Below are 20,598 nucleotides of genomic sequence, written 5' to 3' on the forward strand. Positions count from 1 at the left end.
TTGTAGCTGAATCCATCCACACATCCCAGGCACCCACCACTCTCAGTGTAAAAACTGGCTCCGCACAACTTTTTTGAACTTTTTCCCTCTTACTTAAATGCACATCCCCTATCTAGTATTTGATATTTCAACCCTGGGTGAAAGATGCTAGGTGACTACTCTATCTATGCTTCTGTCAATGCCTTCCAGTGAGGGATAACTTGCCCAGTCTGACGCCCCTATGGCTTCAGACTCACACCAATGAAATTCATTTCTTTAGAGATACAGCACCTTTCAGCCCAAGAAATGTGTGTCATCCAATTACACCCACGTGACCTGTAAATCTTTGTAATGGAAACAGGAGCACCCAAAGGAGATACATGCAGTCATGGAGAATATGTACAAACTCCTTACAGACATGATAAGAATTGACCCTGGGTTGCCTGCACTGTAGTAGTGTTACACCAACCATTACATTACCGTGACCATCAATTGTTCTGCAGTTGGGTCTCCCAACACTGAATACTTACCATCAGCATTCATATCCTAGACTGAATTAATAAAGTCCTAACATCAATGACATCACAAGGTCTTGATGGTGGGTTAAACATGAACATAGACAAGATGGGCCAAAAGGCCTGTTTCTGAGATGTAATTAATAGAGAAAGGTCACTCTGTGTATACTAATGAATTGAAGTCTTCACCCCCTGAAAATCCAGATGTTCCTTTAAATTTCAAAACATCTGTTAGTACCATGGTCCACAGCTTCTCTGCTATGTAAGTTATATGAGAGTTACATAGTAACAAAAGGGTTTGTAAATCTGAATTTAATCATTTTTGGCAAGTGCAAACAGCAGCAAGGGATTCAGTATGGATTGACTATATATTTACACCTAAAGATCCCTTTCAAAAAACCCATCTCTCCTGTATTTTGCAGCCTTTATAATGATCTGCTCCCTTTTGAGGCGCCGTGTGGAAATATTTTGAGGGCGTTTGACTCTCTTCCACGAGCCTTTCCCAGTTTCCTCTGGAGCTGAAGTGGACTTGGAAGGAGGAACACAGGCATTGAGTCAAAACATCCTGTAAGATTCCCATTGAAGACGGGGCCAGGAAATACACTGAAAGCCAAATAAAGATTCTGGGATTTTGGAAGAATGCATATTTTGCACAAGCATCAATATAATTGCATTATATTTTAGACACAGACGTATTCATAATCCCTGCAAATAAAAGTTATCCCTGCAAATAAAAGTTCAGCCAGGAGCCTAACCAATGGAGAAAGTTATCCCAACTCCAGAGATCATTTTCATGTTGAAGTCTAAAGTCAAAGTAAAATTTATTATCAAAGTACATATATGTTGCCATATACTAACTTGAGATTCATTTTCTTGCAGGCATTTACAAGAAAATAAACAAATACATTAGTACTTATGGAAAAACTACAGATAAACAAAGACTGACAAACTACCAATGTGGAAAAGAAGACAAATTGTGCAAGTAACAGATAATAATACTGAGAACATGAGATGTAGAGATCTTGAAAGTGAGTGTGTAGGTTGTGGAATCAGTTCAGTGTTGAGGTGAGTGAAGTTATCCATGCTGGTTCAGGAGCCTGATGGTTCGAGGGTAATAACTTCCTGAATTGGTGAAGAGGGTGGTACTTAAGGCTCCTGTAAGTCCTGCCAATCCTCAATCACCCATCTACACCAACTCAATACTAATCCCACATTCCAGTCAAATTCTGCACTGAGGAACAATCTACAGTGTCCAATTAACTTTCCAATCCGCACATCTTTGATATGTGGGAGGAAGCTGTGACACCAGAACAAAGCCCACAGGGTGAGCATGCAAACTCCACACAGACAGCACCAGAGTTCAGGATTGAACCCAGGTTTCTAGCACTGTGAGGTTGGATTTATCAGTACTGTGAAAGCAAATCTGACCAATTAAGACTGGCGTCTGAGAACACAGAACAGTAAGATAAAGATAAACTTTATTCAATTTCTATCATTGAAACATACGATGCCAAATCTAATCAGCGAGGATTGTGTTGTGAGCAACCAACAAGTGTCAGCATGCTTCTGGAGCCAATATAGCAAGCATAACCATACGTCTTTGGAATGCGGGAGGAAACCGGAGTAACGGGAGGAGATGTGCGGTCATGAGGAGAACATGCAGACTCTTTACAGCCAGAGGCGGGAATCAAACCACAATTTCATAGTTGGTGCTGTGATAGTATTACACTAACCACTACACCACTGTGCCACCCCCAGTACGGTACAGCACAATACAGGCTCTTGGGCCCACGGTGTTGTGCTGACCTAACCAAGATCAATCTAACCCTTCCCTCCCTCATAGCCTATCATGTTCCTTTCATTCATGTGCCTACCTAAATGCTCTAATGTATCTGCCCCTACCACCACCCTTGGCAGGATGTTCCATACACCCAACACTCTCTGTATAAATAACCCACCTCTGACATCTCCCCTATACGTTCCTTCAATCAACTTAAAATTATGCTCCCTTGTATTAGCCATAGACGAATGGGGCTGAAATTTCTTTGAGTATGACTCTATGGCTTAATAACAATGATCCCCTCCTAACACACGCAAATCACTGGGGGGATTCTCAGCAGATCATGGAGCGAAATAAACAGTCAATGTTTCAGGCTAAGACCTGAGTCCTGACAAAGGGTCATTGATTATTCCCTCTCCATAGATGCTGCCTGACATACTGAGTTCTAGCATTTTGTGTGTGTTGCTCTGGATTTCTGGCATCTCTTGTGTTAATGAACCCCTGGTCTAGTTATGCATTCAGCCGGGCGAGGGGGTGGATGATCAGTGAATGTTTCAATTCCTCTAAACTATAGGGAAGATTTAAGACCATTTACTTCCCTCTGCAGTGATCAGGAGTGCTCAGTCCAGCTGACCTTGTGGTCAGCAACAGGCAAAGTCTTACTTAAGCAAAGCCACTGATGTCATTCCCCTTTATAACAATGACAGCAACTTTTAATGACACAGCAACTGAAAAATTACAGAAATGTTGGCAAACTTCAGGCTTCATTAAGCCTCAAGTACACAACATCATCAAAACTAGAGATGGAATAAGGCAGAGGTCACCAATCTTTTTTGCACCGCAGACTGGTTTAATATTGACAATATTCTTGCGGACTGGCTGACGGGGGGGGGGGGGGGGAGGGGGCGGGGGTGGTGTTAAACACAACCAGAATACAGCGATACTCGAAGGAGGTTCCTTATGTCCAGCCTATTCCGCAATTTAGTTTTCGTGGCTATCAGCACTTACATCTGTCCCGCTTGCTCACGATTTTTTCCACTCAAAAAACTCAACGGGTTTGTCTTTAAGTGCAGGGTGCTTGGACTCAAGGTACCGAAGCAGTTTTGAGGGCTTCATTGCCTCAATAGACAACCTCCGGGCCTGAACTCCAGCCTCCCGCCCGCCCGGCGCCAGACACCTTGGCCAGGTGCGGCTGGTCGTGGGTGGGGTGAGAGGACAAGGTAAGGGCCGCGGCGGTTGCAGTCTGGACAGCGAGGAGGAGTGCGACAGGGTATGTGCCCCCCCCCCCCCCCAAGTAGGTAGGATCTATCGGCCGACAGAAGTTTGGCTCGAGGGATGACTTTCAGTAGATCACAGTGAGGTAGCTGCTCTGCTACTTACGAAACCCTGAGCCCAAATTAGGTCGTCTGCGAATATTTTAGCACCGGGTTCCCCACAAACATTCGGTGTGCTAAATGGGTTCAAAGGTGGCGCCCATCTGTCCGCGCTCCAGGCCAGTAGCAACGGCACTTCCTGCTGGCTGCGCGAGGCCAACCAGTGATCCCTGGCGCGAGGGTATCACTGTGTTTAGGCGACTGATGACCTCCCGTGCGTTCAAGTTCAACAGTGGGCATGACAGGAAATGAGGAATGGTGCAGCTGACTCATATTGTTTCATATCGCCAAATCATATTGTTTCCTCGCGGTCAGTATATAAAAATTAAATAAGTAGTGCAGAAAGAGAGCAAAAGAGCTAAATAGTGTGGTATAATGAATAATTGAGGACTACCTTGTCCAACCCAGTTCTTCCTTGATGAGAACCAGATGAACCCTATACTGTGGTCCCTCCCCATCAAGCCAGTGCGGTGGCTGCACCAACCTTTAGTGTTTCCCTCAGCACATACTCCTGCAGTATATGTGGAATGTGCATTTCTCTACAGGCACCTCGATGTGCTGGCACACCAAAGGGAGTCTTTCACCAAGTTGCTGACCTTCCAGCAGCACTTGATGTCCATCCCTGTGAGTGTCCCTGGGATCAGCCGTAGATCAGCTGCTCGGGGAGAACCATAATAAACCCCCTTGCACCTTTCTCCACACCCCCTTTGGCGTTGATGCTGAGCATTGTATAAAGAAGTGAAACAGGCATTGATTTAGGTTCGCAGCCCATGTGGACCACATTCTAACCTGGGGTCCTCCACAGCTTAAACACACAATGGTAGCAACAACAACTGTAAATTGCCACACAGACAAATGTTGGAGGACCTTAAACACTCTACCGAAAGTGGTGGATGCACCCCAGTCCATCACAGGCAAAGTCCTCCCCAGCATTGAGCACATCTACGTGGAGCACTGGCACAAGAAAGCAGCATCCATCATCAGGGACCCCACCGTCCTGGCCATGCTCTCTACTCCCTACTAACTCAGGAAGGATGTACAGGAGCCTTAGGCCCCATGCCAGCAGTTATTACCCTTCAACCGCCTGACTCCTGAAATGGCATGGATAACTTTACTCACCTCAACTCTGAACTGGTTCTACAACCTACAGACTACTTACAAGAACTCTTTACAACTCATATTCTCAATATTATTTTTTGTTTGCACAATTAGTCTTCTTTTCAACAGTGGTTACCTGTCAGTCTTTGTTTATGTATAGGCTTTCATAATTGCTATTTGTTTGTTTTCCAAGGTAGCATATGGTGATATGTATGTGCTTTAACCTGGTGGAGTTTCTCCATCCCTTCTCCAATTGTTTCAGTATCTGTTTGCCATCTTGTGACCGAAGCAAGTTTCCTGCTGATTTTGACAGGGATCATCCTGGTTTGGGAAGGTAGAGTGAAGGTTCTTGTACACTGGTTTTCCTGATAGCCTCTCGTTTGCAAGAAGGGGCTCTGGCTTGACTCACATCCGATCTTGGGAGAGGCAGAGCCTAAGGAAAGGGAACTGTGTCAGCAGGGTATAAAATGCAACATTACAAACAAGCTTATCTCATCACAGCTTCGGAAAGGTGCTCTTTTTAGTGCTAACATCTGGGAGACTGTGGACTTTTTTGTAGTTACTGGGACATTTTTTGATCTTTTTGACCATAAGACCTAGAAGTAGAATTAGGCCATTCAGCCCATCGAGTCTGCTCTACCATTCCATCATGGCTGATCTGGATCCCACTCAACCTCATACACCTGCCTTCTCGCCATTTCCTTTGTTCCGTTGACTGGTCAGGAAACTATCAACTTTTGTCTTAAGTACACCTATGGATTTGGACACCGCCGCAGTCTACGGCAGAGCACTCCACAGATTCACCACCCTCTGTCTAAAAAAAAATTCCTCCTCCTCTATATTCTAAAGGGTTGTCCTTTTATTTGGAGGCTGTGCCCCCTGGTCCTAGTCTCCACATTGGTATCCTGTTCCTCCAGCATTTTGAGTGTGTTGCTCTGAAATAAATTGCTCTTTATAATAATGTTCTCTAGGTGGCCTGGGCATTTTTACCTCTCAACCAAAATCACTAACACAGATTATCAGGTCGTTATCACTTTGTTGCTTGTGGGAAATTCCTGTGCGTAATTGGCTGTTGTCCTTCCCACATTATAACATTAAAATCACTTCAAATGTTTTCCATTGTCCGGTGGGTGCTCTGGGAAACCCAGAAGGATGATGGCTAAATGCAAGACTTTTTGTCATATTGCCAAATACATTTCCTTCTTTTTCCCAAAAGGCTGTTTAATTCCCGATGTCATCGAGTCTATGTTAATGAAAATATCAATGCAATTATCAGGAGGACCAGAGTTGGATTATTCTCCTTTGAATCTTATTTTGGAGAAATGGTCCACTCTTGGGTGACAGTGATACAGGAGAGCTTGCTATACACATCAGTTAATCTTTTACCACCAGCTTTTCATATGGTTTTCACAAAATGCCTGCAGTGTTACAAAAGATCTATAGTTAGCTTTTAACTGCTGCTCCCTGCTCATAATAACATTCCTCAGCTGTATGGTATTTGGTGGGGAAATCAGACCATACAAGAACCGCACTTTAACAGGACCATTAAGCAATCCCCTCTTCCCACCATCTTAAATTTTCTGTTTCTGCTTGAGTAAGTTTCATTATGTAGATGCTGACTGTGGGGTGAATCTCATTATTCCATGGGAGTAGATCCTCATGGGGGCTTGTGTCTCTCCCTGATCCATCCAGTGGCCTCCTGATGCGTGTTTCTGCACAGGAAGCTGTTTTATGAACATGACACGCCAATAACATGGTCGTTGTGAGGGACTGGACATTCCTCTTCCCACCAGTACAAACTCCTAATAAAATGGTGGAGTTCCTTCTCTTTCCCCGAACAATGTGGTGCACAACTCATTGTGCACCAACGACACACAACTCACAGACCGTCAGAAGAATAACTCATTACAAACTGATCTATAAACACTGTCCAAAACAGAGAACAGAGCGATATTCTCCCTCCCCATCTCTCCTATCCTCTCCCCTCTCCTCTTCCTCTTTTCCCCTCTCCCTGATTTTTACTCAACCCTTCTCTTCCCTCCACATTTCCCTTTCCCCCTCTCTTATTTCCTTCCCCCTCCCTGCCTTTCCCTGACTTTTACTCTGCCCTTCACTCCCCCTCCATTTCTCACTCCATTTCTTTCCCTCTCCCTTTGCCCTTCTTAACTCTCCCCTTCTCTCTCCCTCCCCTCTCCTTCACTCTTTCCTTTCTGCCCCCTCTCTCCCCTCCACTTTCCCACTCCCTTTCCCTCTCATGTTCTTGCTTCCCTGCCTTTCCCTTTCTCACTCAGTAAAGATTAAAGATGAGCTTTATTTGTCACATGTACATTGAAGCACTGAGACAGGGAGAAATGCTTCATTAGTGTCAATAACTAACACACTGCAAAGATGTAGCCCGCAAGAGTCACCATGCTTCCAGCACCAACACAGCATGTCCATAACTCACTACCCTAATCCTTACGGTTTTAGAATGTGGGATGAAACCGGCGTGATGATGGAGAACATATAAACTCCTTACAGACAATGGCAGAAATTCAACCACAAATTTACAACTGGTGCTGACATGCCACCCAGAGCACAATGGTAGAACAATAACTGTACACTGGGTCAGTGAGAGTCGATAACTGGCTCTATGCAGTGCTCCACTGTGCTTATGGACGGGACACAGAGTTTCTGATCACCACAATCACACACCAGGATCAGTAGGTACCAGTTTGCCCTGCCTAGAACCTACATGGCAGATTAGCATTGGCTAAATTAAAGTTGATTGCTTCTCCCAATGATCTGGTGTCAGAGCATTGATAGCAATCTCCCATTCCATCGAACGTGGTCTCCAGAAATATAGCATTTAATGAGGAAGATGAAACTAGGTTTTCACCAGGGTATAAACATGAAGGGGTAATGCTTGGATTACCTGACCGGTTGCATCACTGTCTGACGTGGAGGAGCCACTGTTCAGCATCAGGAAAAGCTGCAGCGGTTCCAGACTTCAGCCAGCTGCATCATGGGCTCTGGCCTCTCCAAAAGGCGATGCTTCAAGAGGTGGGATCTATCATTAAGGTACCTCAACAACTAGGTCTTGCTCGCTTCCCATTACCACCAGCAGAAAGGAGATACAGGCGCCTGAGACAAACACACAACATTTTAGGAACAGCTTCTTCCCTACACCATCAGATTTCTGAATGGAAAATGAACCCATGAACACAAACTCACCCTTATTGTACTCTTTTAGTACTATTTAATTTATATATAGATATTTATAGTATATTTTTTGTCTTGTACTGTACTACTGCTGCAAAACAAATTTCATGACATACATGACAAATTAACTTTATAAGTGTATACCCCAGATAAATACTTTGTGATTTTGTGATATATATGATTATATGATATATATGTACAATGTCTGAAATACATCTTATGGAAATGTTTGTTTGATGAACTTCAATAAAAAATAAATTACAAAAAAAAACAAATTAACTTAATTCTGATTCTGATACTGTTAACCTTAGTGTTAGAATGAATGCAGCCAGGAAGGCATTCAGGGACACATGATCCCCTATTCCAGGAGGATATGACCAATCAGATCTTTGGCTTTAGCTTAGCCTTTCCCGTTTGATATCCATCACCCTCATCTCTTTGAAGATATTTTATGAATTCCATATCTTCCTGAGTTTCATCAGCTTCAAAGGATACAGATCTGAACAGGATATGTGTGATGTGACTACTTAAAGCACAAGCGGTACATCAAAGCACTGTGTAGATGCCGACCGTGGAGCTAGAAGTCCATGGGAAGAATCTGGTTATGGGGTAGATTCTTCTCTTGCACTTATTGGGTGTTTTTTCTCTCACTCTCTTTCTCTCCTCAGACACATCATAAACTCAGCCCAGCGGTCTCCCTAGGCAAATGGTTGTGAGTGTGAGAGGCCAATGGCTTGGTTGGTGTGGAATGTGAACATTAATCCAAGTCAAATACTGGACACATCATCACATCCTACCTTCAATACTATCTCAATAGAGATATTTTTGAGATAAAACCCTTCTCTGAAAAGGCCGTGAGGCAGTTTACTAATCTGAAGCTCAACCCATAAACATTATTTCACCCATAGGCAAAAAGGATTCAAATCATTTCTCCAAGGAGAAACAGAAGTCCCTTCTGAACTTCACCCTGTTGGAGATCTCTGTATCTTTTCAGCTGATTAACCTCACTCAATTTACAGTGTTCTGTATCACTGTCCATTCTCTGTCCAACAACAATTTGCATTTGTACAACACTGTCATCAGAGTCAAAGGTCCAAACTGACTGGGGGAGGTTAAGTTACCAAAATGAATTTGACTCCACGTCAAATGTAGTTATAATGGGGAGTGGTGGTTCATAGCTTGGCCAAACAAAGTTCAAGGAATGCCAAAATTAAGGAAGAAGAGATGGTGAGGTTTGGGGAGGGTATTACGGAAGCTGAGACCTGGCTAGGTGAAGGCACAGCTGCCAGGGGCTTTAAGTGAGAAGGAAAAAAAGTTGATAGGAACCTGAGGGGCAACTTTTTCCAAATAGTCCTGGGGCAAGTGGGGACTCAGAACATGAAAGGAACAGGACTGGCACGTGCTGCTCGAGACTGAAGGTGCAGGAGAGTAAACTCCAAACATGTACTGAGACAAAGACATTTGGTTAATGCCTGTGAGGGAGAAATTAATTCTCCTCAAACATTTGGTGTCTCCATTTAAGAGGATGTGGTTGAGATAGGTATGCTAACAATGTTTAAAAGACACTTAGACTAGCACATAGATTAGAAAGGCTTAGAGGGAAATGGGCCAAATAACTTAGATGGGAATCTTGGTCAGCATGGATGGCTTGGGCCGAAGGGCCTGTTTTCATTGTATATGACTATGATTACTGATCCCCAAGATTGCTCATCTGAAAGAAATTAGCTGACGTAATTAATCATTATTAATCGTAATTTAATTTAAATTTTATTTTATTTAGAGATACAGCACGTAACAGGTCTTCCTGGGCCAATGAGCTTGCACCACTCAGTTATACCCATATAACCAATGAAGCTACTAACTCGCATGTCCTGGAATGTGGGAGGAAACCCACGCGGTCATAGGGAGAACAAACTCCTTACAGACAGTGGTGAGAACTGAACCCCGATCACTGGCACTGTGACAGTGTTGCACTAACCACTACACTATCATGCCGCCCTTTTGAGGTCTCAGCTGCAAAGCAGATTCTGGAATGTTCAGTACCCCAGTACTTATCACTGAATCAACAAAACAATGCAGTACATCAGAATGAACTGGGAGGACTAGTTTTTTCCTGAGTGAGTTTAGTTTGAACCCAATGACCTGGGAAATCAGCACAATAAACTCCACGGGCCAATATTTTCCACTGCACTGTCCCACCGCACTCTGAGCTGGTGATTTGAGAGGGAGAGGCCATTTCTGATCTTCAAAGGAGAAGAAAAGGAAATACTTCAAAAATAATTTTAAACCATAATGTTTATTTTTAAACCACTGCTTTTTTTTCCTTTGCAGAGGAAAATTATTAGCGACAATTGTCCGTGAATGTTTGTTTTCAAATGCCCTTTTCAGTGCATTCATGTTACTCATTCCAATAGCATGGAGGTTCAGAGCTGGATCAGACTACAATTTATCTTTCTCAATCATAGAGAAATGGGCAAACCTCATCACCAACCACCCACTGACCCATGGCCTCAATCTGGTTTGATATCTGTGTGTTTTCCCCAGTTGTGGAAATACTGCTATCAAAGCATTCTTTGAATACATTTGGTCCAGACATTAACTTCCTTTTTCTCAGACCATGACAGAGAAGGCCAGAAATGAACCACCGTGACCCCAACACAGATACAGCTGGTGCCTGCAGACTGACGCAGGGCTGTGTGGGAAGTGGTTGTAATAGCAGGTAAGGCACGTCAACTGAGTATAGAAACTTAAATGCAGGGAGTCAGACATGTACATAGAGAGAAAACAGACAGGGACACAGACATGTAGAGAGAAAACAGACAGGGAGACAGACATGTAGAGAGAAAGACACACAGAGACTCAGACATGTACAGAGAAACACACAGAGAGGTAGACATTTACAGGGAAAGACACAGAGGTAGACATTTACAGGGAAAGATAGAGAGAGAAATGCACAGAGAAAGACACAGAGGGAGACAGACGGACAAGGAAGCAGGCACAGTCAAATACAGGCAGATATAGTGTCAGACAAATAGAGACAGACACACGCAGGGAGATAGTGACACAGTAACTGACAGACCTTTGGGATCTTTTTGAATATTGAAAACTCCAGACATTTCACCTTTGGGCACGATGCTGAAAGCTCAGCCAACTGAAAGCAACAGTGCGAGGGAAGGAAATGGTGAGGAGCCAAAAAGTCTTAATCATAGAGAAGAGAGTGTGGGAAACCAGGGAGGGGTGCGAATTTGAGGGTTTTAAAAGCCCAGGATCATAAACTCCAAGGTCTGTAGAGTATTGTGAAAATGAACTGCCAGAAGCAGGACGGGCCTGTGCTCTGTGCTACACAGTCTGATCCCAGCTGGCGCCTACTGCTGGTTGCTGTTGACTGGAGTAGAGGATAAAGAGACAGCACTGGACCATTCAGACATGCTTCTGATCTGACCTCCCTTCTGTCCTTCATGGATGTCAGTTCAGCCAGAATTCTAGAAACAACTCCAGTGACTCCACCTTCTTCTACAATAGTTTTAAAATTCTCATCCTTGTGCTCAACTCCCACCACGGACCTGCCCTCTTTAACCCAGCAGCATCCTTAAATCTTGCCGCCCGTTCTGCCCTCTGTATCCTTTCATCCTGCCTGTGTCTTAACTATCAAAGTTCCAAAGGAAAATTGTTCTATTCCCAAAACACTCTGACCTTATCAATCATCTCATCCGTGATTAAGGTGTCATAATGTTTATTTCAGACTTAGCGTCAGTTATAGTTTGATTAAAGAACAAAATGCTGGAGGAACTCAGCTGGTCAGGCAGCATCTGTGGAGGGAAATGGACAGTTGATGTTTCAGATTGAGATTGTTCATCTCGGCTGAAAAACAGAAGGGAGATAGCTGACCTAGAAAGGTGGAGGGAAGGGCTGGAGCAAGAACTGGTAGGTGACAGGATGATCCGGATGAGCAGGGAGAAGTGGGAAGAGTGACTGAGGCTGAGAGGGTTACAGAAGATGGAATCTGATAGGAGAGGAAGGTGGAACATGTAACCAAGGGAGGGCAGATAGGAACAGTGGGGGGTGAGGGGTCTGAGTGGGATGAATGTGGGGACAAATAGAGTGAGAAGAAGAAGGGAATATAACAGGGTGATTGTGGCAGTGTAGGAAGAGTTGGGGAGCTCAGGAGGAGAGAGAAAGGGAACAGAGAGAGAGCTTTTACCTGGTCAAAGTTCATGCCGTCAGGATTTATACTACTCTCAAGGCAGTGGCATCCATCATTAAGGACCTTCACCACCCCCCAGGACATGCCGTCTTCTAATTTCTACCATTAGACAGGAGGTACAGGAGCCTGAAGACATACACACTCGACATTTTAGGTACAGCTTCTTCCCCTCTGCCACCAGATTTCTGAACCCATGAACACCACCTGACTATTTTTGCTCTTTTTTTCACTACTTTTTAATATCAGAATCAGGATATATACTTCTTATTGTAATTTATAATATATTTTATATCTTGCACTGTACTCTTGCCACAAAACGACCAATTTCACAACATATGAAGTGATAATAAACCTGATTTTGACCCTGGTGGAATAACTTCTGCATTCTCTTGTGCCTCTGTAGTTTAATGTCCTGGGACTGCGCTAAAAGCTCTATGTCAAGATCAGTCGTTGTTATCCATCCCTGGTGACCTTCGATGCAAAAGTCAGACCAGGCAGCAGATGGTGACTTCTGAACCTTGGACTAGAGTGTTGCCCAAACCCAGACTCAAAAAGTGTCCCATTAGAAAACAGTCACTTCCGCAAACCAATAGCCCAAAGAGCTGTGAAGAAGGCTGATGAAAGATAGGCATCACTCCCTGAGATGCAGATTTCTGGTGTCTTCAGGAATAATAACGGTGCAAATACAGAGCTCAAATGCAGTTTGTGAACACATTCCCCATAATGAAACTCTTTTATATCAACTCAGTCATTCCTATGGCTGCTTCCCAAGGGAGTCTTGCAGACCCCAAATAATCCCGCTCAAAGATGAAACTACTCTCCTCTCTTCTATCTGTACAGTAGGCAGTCAACACCAACAGGGAGAGTAGGAACTTGAGATATATACATCGAGAGATACTGTGGCTGGCAAGGCAGGGGGAATTTATTCTTCAGAAACCTCCCCCAGGCACTTCACTTTCCTCCCACATTAAAAGAGTGAGGGTTAGAAAGTTGTGGGCATGCTACAGTGGTGCCGGAAGCTTACCAACACTTGCGATCCATGAACATTACCTTATTTTAAAAACATTATTTATTTTTATAACTTTTAGTAATTCTAATGTCTTTGCACTGTTCTGCTGCTGCAAAACAACATATTTCACGTTGTACAAGTCAGAGACAATAAATCTGATTCAGATTCAGCATGCAGTTAATTTTCATTGCCATCAGCTAGTAAGGCATTTTCAGCCTAAATAGCAGATAAAATGAAGACCTCTTTGAATCCTCAACAAATTAAAAAACTCTTAGATAGACACTTAGAGCGAGTGCCAAGGTCTCTAACAGGTTCTTGCCCTACCTGACATCAGCAATAATTTATTTAGAGATACATCATGGTAATGGACCCATCTGACTCAATGAATCAACACTGCCAAATTTCAGCCGTGTGACCAACTAACCTACTGTTACCTCTTTGGAATGTGGGAGGAAACCGGAGCATTTGGAGGAAACCCACATGGCCATACAAATTCCTTACAAATATAGTGCCTTGAAAGAAGTATTGATCCCACAGCTATTTTCATACTTCACCATCTCATTTTCTAAATTTAAAATATATTAAAGTTGGATTTTTTGAGCAAATCTACAAAACATTGTGCATCATGTCAAATCAAAATAAAAATTCCAAAACCTGTCAGCAATTTACTAAAAATTTAAAGTCAAAATTGTTTGCTGAAAAAGTATTCATGCCCTTTGTAACTATGCTAACTTTCCTGAGGTGCAATACTGTATATTACCTATAAATTCCTCCTCTCTCTGTAAGGTCCAACAGTACGGTAGATTTTCAACATGCCGAGCCAAGTCAGGGAAATAAAGCAGCACAAATCTGGGGAAGGGTACAAGACCATCTCCAAAGTACTGAACACACATCAGAGCTCAGTACAATCCATCATGAAAAAAGGAAAAAATGTGAAATCATAGCCACACTGCCTAGGTCAGGCTACCTCCCCCCACCAAGTTGCTGAAGAAAGGCTAATGTGATACCAACAGTCACTCTGATGAGCTGCAGAAGTCATCTGCTGCAACTGGAGCTGAAGTTCATGATTCCACAACCTCTAAGGCCTCTAATACAAAAAGAGTATTTATAGAAAAGTGGCAAGGAAGAAGCCCTGGCTCAAAAAAAATATATCCTTGCCCATAAAGATTTTGTAAAGATGTGAAAAGAAGGTTGTGTGGTCGGATAGGGCTTAAGTGGAACTTCCTGCCCTCAGCACTAAGTAAATCTAATAGTGCACATTAGCCAGGTACCGCCATCCCTACTGTAAAGTATGGTGGAAGTAGCATCATGCTGTGGGGATGCTTTTCAGCAGCAGGGACTGGAAACCCGGTCAGGATTGATGGGAAGGTGAATGTTGATAAATACAGAGGGATCCTGGATAAAAACCTGCTAGCCTCTGCCAGAAAGCTTACACTAGGGAGGAAGTTCCCAGAGCAATTTTCAGCAGGACCGTGACCCAAAGCACACTGCCAAAGCAAACATGGGGTGGCTTCAGATGAAGAAAATGGATGTCCTTGAGTGGCCCAGTCAAAGCCCTGAATTTAATCTGATCACACATCTCTGGCAAGACCTCAAGACTGCTGTCCAATGCCACTGCCCAACTAACCTGGCACAGTTTGAGCAATTTTGCAAGGAGGAATGGGCAAATCTTGCTGCATCACATTACTGCAAAGCTAATAGAGACTTATCCAAAAAGACTACTGGCTCTAATAGTTGTGAGAGGTTGTTTCAACTAAGTCCCATGCAAAGGGTGAGAAATACTTTTGAACTGCTGACATTTCAGCTTTTGCATTTTTAGTTTTGTCATGCTTTACAATTTTCCCTTTTTTTGTTTTGGCTCTAACTGTGAAAAATGGAGCATGTGACTCAGAAATAAGAACTCTCAGTTAATTTGATCACAATTCCTGGCTGTTATACTCATTTATGTGAACAAAATGTTGAGGGCTGAATACTATTAAAAAGCACTGTAGTGGTGAGAATTGAACCCAGCTCACTGGTACTGTAATAGCATTATGCTAACCACTGCGCTACTATGCCATCCCTATTGACTGAGAAGGGCTTGAGTTAGGTACAGGGGGGCAATATCTGCAACCCACATGTCCAGCTTCGTTCACAGCAGTTAACAATCACTTCATGACAATCAGCCTCCCCTCCATGGCCTTTGAATACATTTCTTGCTGAATGCAGATGTAGCCAATATAGTCAAAGATTTCCCCCACCCACCATTCTCCCATCTGGCAGAAGATACAAATGCCTGAAAGCACGTACCACAAAGCTCAATCCTTCTGAAAAGCAACAAGGAAAAGACCTTGAACGCAGAAGCTGACAGAACCTCACCATGATAATTACTGTTTAAAAAAAAATTAGCTTTTATAATGCCATAACTAATTACTAAATCAATTTTAGTCACCAGAGTCAGGGGTTAGCATGTAAATATTGAAGGTGCCAATGGCATCACGGCTAAGATCAGCCGCCTAGCTTGTGCACAGAATTTGTTTTTCTTGCTTATTGACTGCTAGGGAGCTTCAAAGGTATATCACTCTAAAATAGCAAACTATTTGTAAGTCTAGATAGATAGATAGATAGATACTTTATTCATCCCCATGGGGAAATTCAACTTTTTTCCAATGTCCCATACACTTGTTGTAGCAAAACTAATTACATACAATACTTAACTCAGTAAAAAAAAATATGATATGCATCTAAATCAACATCTCAAAAAGCAGTAATAATAGCTTTTTAAAAAGTTCTTAAGTCCTGGCGGTAGAATTGTAAAGCCTAATGGCATTGGGGAGTATTGACCTCTTCATCCTGTCTGAGGAGCATTGCATCGATAGTAACCTGTCGCTGAAACTGCTTCTCTGTCTCTGGATGGTGCTATGTAGAGGATGTTCAGAGTTATCCATAATTGACGGTAGCCTACTCAGCGCCCTTCGCTCAGCTACCGATGTTAAACTCTCCAGTACTTTGCCCACGACAGAGCCCGCCTTCCTTACCAGCTTATTAAGACGTGAGGCGTCCCTCTTCTTAATGCTTCCTCCCCAACACGCCACCACAAAGAAGAGGGCGCTCTCCACAACTGACCTATAGAACATCTTCAGCATCTCACTACAGACATTGAATGACACCAACCTTCTTAGGAAGTACAGTCGACTCTGTGCCTTCCTGCACAAGGCATCTGTGTTGGCAGTCCAGTCTAGCTTCTCGTCTAACTGTACTCCCAGATACTTGTAGGTCTTAACCTGCTCCACACATTCTCCATTAATGATCACTGGCTCCATATGAGGCCTAGATCTCCTAAAGTCCACCACCATCTCCTTGGTCTTGGTGATATTGAGACACAGGTAGTTTGAGTTGCACCATATCACAAAGTCCTGTATCAGTTTCCCATACTCCTCCTCCTGTCCATTCCTGACACACCCCACTATGGCCGTGTCATCAGCGAACTTCTGCACATGGCAGGACTCCGAGTTATATTGGAAATCTGATGTGTACAGGGTGAACAGGACCGGAGAGAGTACGGTTCCCTGCGGCGCCCCTGTGCTGCTGACCACCGTGTCAGACCTACAGTCTCCCAACCGCACATACTGAGGTCTATCTGTCAAGATATCTATCTAAACAGATGTCTATCTAAACATGGAGTATTGTCAACAGCTTTGGCCCCCATGTCTAAGAAAGGATGTGCCTGGCATGGGGGGGGGGGGGTGGGGGGGGTCCAGAGGAGGTTTATGAGAATAAGCCCAGGAATGAAAGGGTTAATGATGGCTCTGGGCCAGTATTTACTGGGGTTTCAAAGAATGAGGGGGGAGCTCATTAAAACCTACCTAATATTGAAAGGCCTAGACAGAGTGGACTTGGAAGAGGTTGTTTCCTGTAGTGGGGGAGTCTAGGACCAGAGGGCACAGCCACAGAATAGCAAGACGTCCTTTTAGAACAGAGTTGAGAAATAATTTCTTTAGCCAGAGGGTGGTGAATCTGCGGAATTCATTGCCACAGATAGCCGTGGGGGCCAATTATTGTGTATATTTGAATCAGAGGTTGATTAGTAAGGGTGCCAAAGGGTACACAGAAGACAGGAGGATGGGATTGAGAGGGATAATGTATCAGCCATGATGGAAACTCAATGGGGCAAATGGCCTAAATCTGCTACTACTGTATGTCGATGGTCATGCAGTTGATAACAATCAGGAATAAGTAATTGGGGGCAGTCTGGGGCAAGCTCATTAGATCTAGCCTCCCAGCACAAAGGTCTCCATGATGGATAAAGACTGTGTTTGGCTGATACAGATTCTGAGGATGCAATTCACTACTGAGCTGTTGTGAATGGGCAACTATTGGGTTCGAAGGTCCAGTGTCCAATCAGCTGGAGGTTGAAGATAGCCTGTCCTGTGGCTGGAGGACTGTATGTGGAGGGACAGAGAGACAAGGATTGTTTTGCTGTTGCTGTTTTATTGCTTGTTGTGTTCCATGTTGTTCTGACGAGTATTGTAGGCATGCTACATTGACACCAGAATGTGTGTTAATACTTGTGGGCGGCTCCCCAGCACAAACTTAGGTTGTGAATACAAACAACACATTTCACTGTATGTTGCAATGCACATGTGATAAATGCGTCTGAATCGGAATCTGAAGACAGCGCAGCAATCTGCTGGAGGAGCTCGGCAGGCTGCTCACCAAGCTGAAGGGAGCAAATGTACTGTTGACATTTCAGATCAAAACTCCCTACCAGTCCTGAAACATCGAACTTTGCTTTCCTACCTACAAATGCTGCTCAACCCACTGAATTCCTCCAGCAGATTGTTCCTCCAGATTTTGGCATTTGCGGTTTCTGGAGACTCCAGTAAATAATAGCGCACAGGAGCAGGCCATTTGGCCCACATTGGTGCCGACCATTTAAATTAATTCCATCTACTTGCACATAATCTAAATCCCTGTATCACTTGCCTGTCTAAATGCCTTTTAACTGTTGCTGTTTTATCAGCTTTCACCATCTCTCCTGGCTGCACATTCCAGGCACATAGCACCCTCCATGTAAAAAATCTTACCTTCTCAATCTCCTTTAAACTTTCCCCTTTCTCTCCCCACTTCCCAGATTGTCACTGCCAGATTACGGCAAAATTAGGTATAAAAGACAAATTCTGATCTGCTACTGTAGTGAATTACCTTAAAACTGAGTCCTCCAGTTGACATCTCCCGAGGGGTTAACTCAGTGCCTGCTGCTGTGGAATAGATATCGTCAAAGACCCTGGAATTAACCAGCATGTCAGGCAGCATCTGTAGAGAGAGAAATAACCAGGGTTAGTGGTTCATAAAAGTGAACTCTCCTCAGTATGACCAGTGACTCAAAACGCCAACCCATAATTGTACCTGAGGTAGAAAGAGCTTCAACTTTCCTGTTATTGTTTCAGGCTTTCTGCATTCACAGATATTTCTGCCTTTTTTGGAATAAATATTGTCCTCTGGATTGATCCTCTTCGCTTCTAATTGAACTGAGTTCTGTTTGGGCTAGGCTCAGGAAACTGGGACGAGTGTTTTTGGGTAGGATAAAGATACACTTAGTTGCAACTTTATTAGGTATCTCCCGTACCTAATAGAGAGGTCACTGAGCGTGCGTTCGTGGTCTTCTGCTGCTTCCAGGTTTGACATGCTGTGCAGAGATTCTCTTCTGTAATGTGTGGCTGTTTCAGCTAACATTCCTGTTAGCTTGAACCAGTCTAGTCAATCTCCCCCTTCCTCTCTCCGTCGCCCACAGAACTGCTGCTCACTGGTTGCTTATTTTTGTTTTACATGCCATTCTCTGTAAACTCTGCTGTGCATCAGACAGTCAAACCACTCCATCTGGCACCAGCACTCATTCAATAGTCAAAGTCACTGAGATCAGATTTCTTCCCCGTCCTACCGTTTGGTCCGAACACCAACTGAACCTCTTGACCATGTCCGTGTGTTTTTATGCAACGAGTTGCTGCCTAATTATGGGCTTGTTAAGTATTTGCATTAATGAGCAGGTGTACAAACAAAGCTTCCGCTGTGTGTGCAACTGTAGCCACAGCTTCTGATCGCTACATCATGATAGCTTATTGAAAATTGATAACATCTGCAGACTGGATTAGTGTAGGATTGGTTTGACACACAGCCCTCGGCCCTCACTCCCCTCTCTGCTGAGATTAGGGAGCAGGTTTGTACATCAAGCCTAGTGATTTGAACCACACCCAGTCTGAGTCAGGACCTCCAGGGGAAAGTCAGTGCAGTAAAAGACCAAAAAAGGGAACTCTTTGACAGCAGCAGCTTTCCGGACACCACAGTTCAGTCACTTTGTGGCATTGGTGGAAGTTTCAGAACGGATAAGGGCACGACACAACACAGCAGAGGCCCGGCCAAGTGAGGCAGCTGATTCATTCCACATAAATAGTTCTCTTAAGAATATCTACCCAGCACTGGACTTCCTTTACTGAAAAGAACACCATGAAATTAAATTATCTGAGGCCTCCTCATAATATTTGCATTGCCACAGGTAGAAACTTTGGATAAAGGCACCTAGGTCAAAAGAAAGGATATTCTGAACATTACTGAAGAACTAGTTAAGCCACTTTCAGAAAATTACATCCAGTTCTGGTCAGAATATTTTGGGTAAGAAGCTGAGCTTCTAGGGAAGAGGGCAGAAAATGTGACATTGTCAAAGACCCTACCCATCCTTCCCACAATCTCTGACCTCCTGCCATCAGGCATAAGGTATGACAGCAGAAGAAGCAGGACTATCAGGCTGGGTAACAGCTTCTTCCCCCAGGCCATTAGATTTCTTAACACCTTGCTGCCACCCAGCACACATGTACCCCCTGTCTGAATGCCCTGCTGTACGTCCGTTCCCCATCTGCTTCACTCCCCAACTCAGGACACTCTCATCCTGCACTGGTCACTTGTCATCTTTTACTGCTGCTGTTTCACGCATTCACACGACTGCTTGTTTTACTACAACACTGTCAGTAACATTATACTGTCTTACATAAACATGCGCCTCGCACTTTATGTCAACTTCTTAATCATCAGGCCACGCCACTCAGGGACTTGTGTTAATATTGTTTTGTGACTGTATGTGCTGGATCATAACTACGTGTACTGTGTGCTGTGTGTGTGACTATATGAGCACCTCAGCCCCAAACGTATAACATTTCATTTAGCTGTACGGTTGAATGACAATAAGCTTGAAGAGGTGTATGAGAATGGTTGTGGCTACAAGATTCAGTGGTGAAACTGAGCTTGTTCTTGGAGCAAAGGCTAAGAGGAGATTCAACAAGGTCATGATTGTTTAGAAAGGATAAGTAAAGGAATGCTGTTCCCATTAGCCTCAAACTGACCTGAAAAGCCCTCAAATCTATCTCAGACTATACCTACTTGCACTAATATTATTGTTTGCTTTTGTT

At 43.7% G+C, this 20,598-nt stretch overlaps 1 long non-coding RNA gene across 1 annotated transcript in view; it reads right to left on the reverse strand.

The window, feature by feature from the left end:
* Nucleotides 1-18,341: 18,341 nt before the first annotated feature.
* The window catches only part of LOC140740108 (uncharacterized), a 51,324-nt gene continuing 49,067 nt past the window's right edge, over nt 18,342-20,598 (reverse strand). Inside the window, exon 3 of the long non-coding RNA XR_012101798.1 lies at nt 18,342-18,454. This is a non-coding gene — a long non-coding RNA (uncharacterized lncRNA). The remainder of the gene's footprint in view (nt 18,455-20,598) is intronic.

The sequence above is a fragment of the Hemitrygon akajei genome, chromosome 16 (assembly GCF_048418815.1).
Source record: "Hemitrygon akajei chromosome 16, sHemAka1.3, whole genome shotgun sequence".
In the NCBI taxonomy this organism is placed as follows: Eukaryota; Metazoa; Chordata; class Chondrichthyes; order Myliobatiformes; family Dasyatidae; genus Hemitrygon; species Hemitrygon akajei.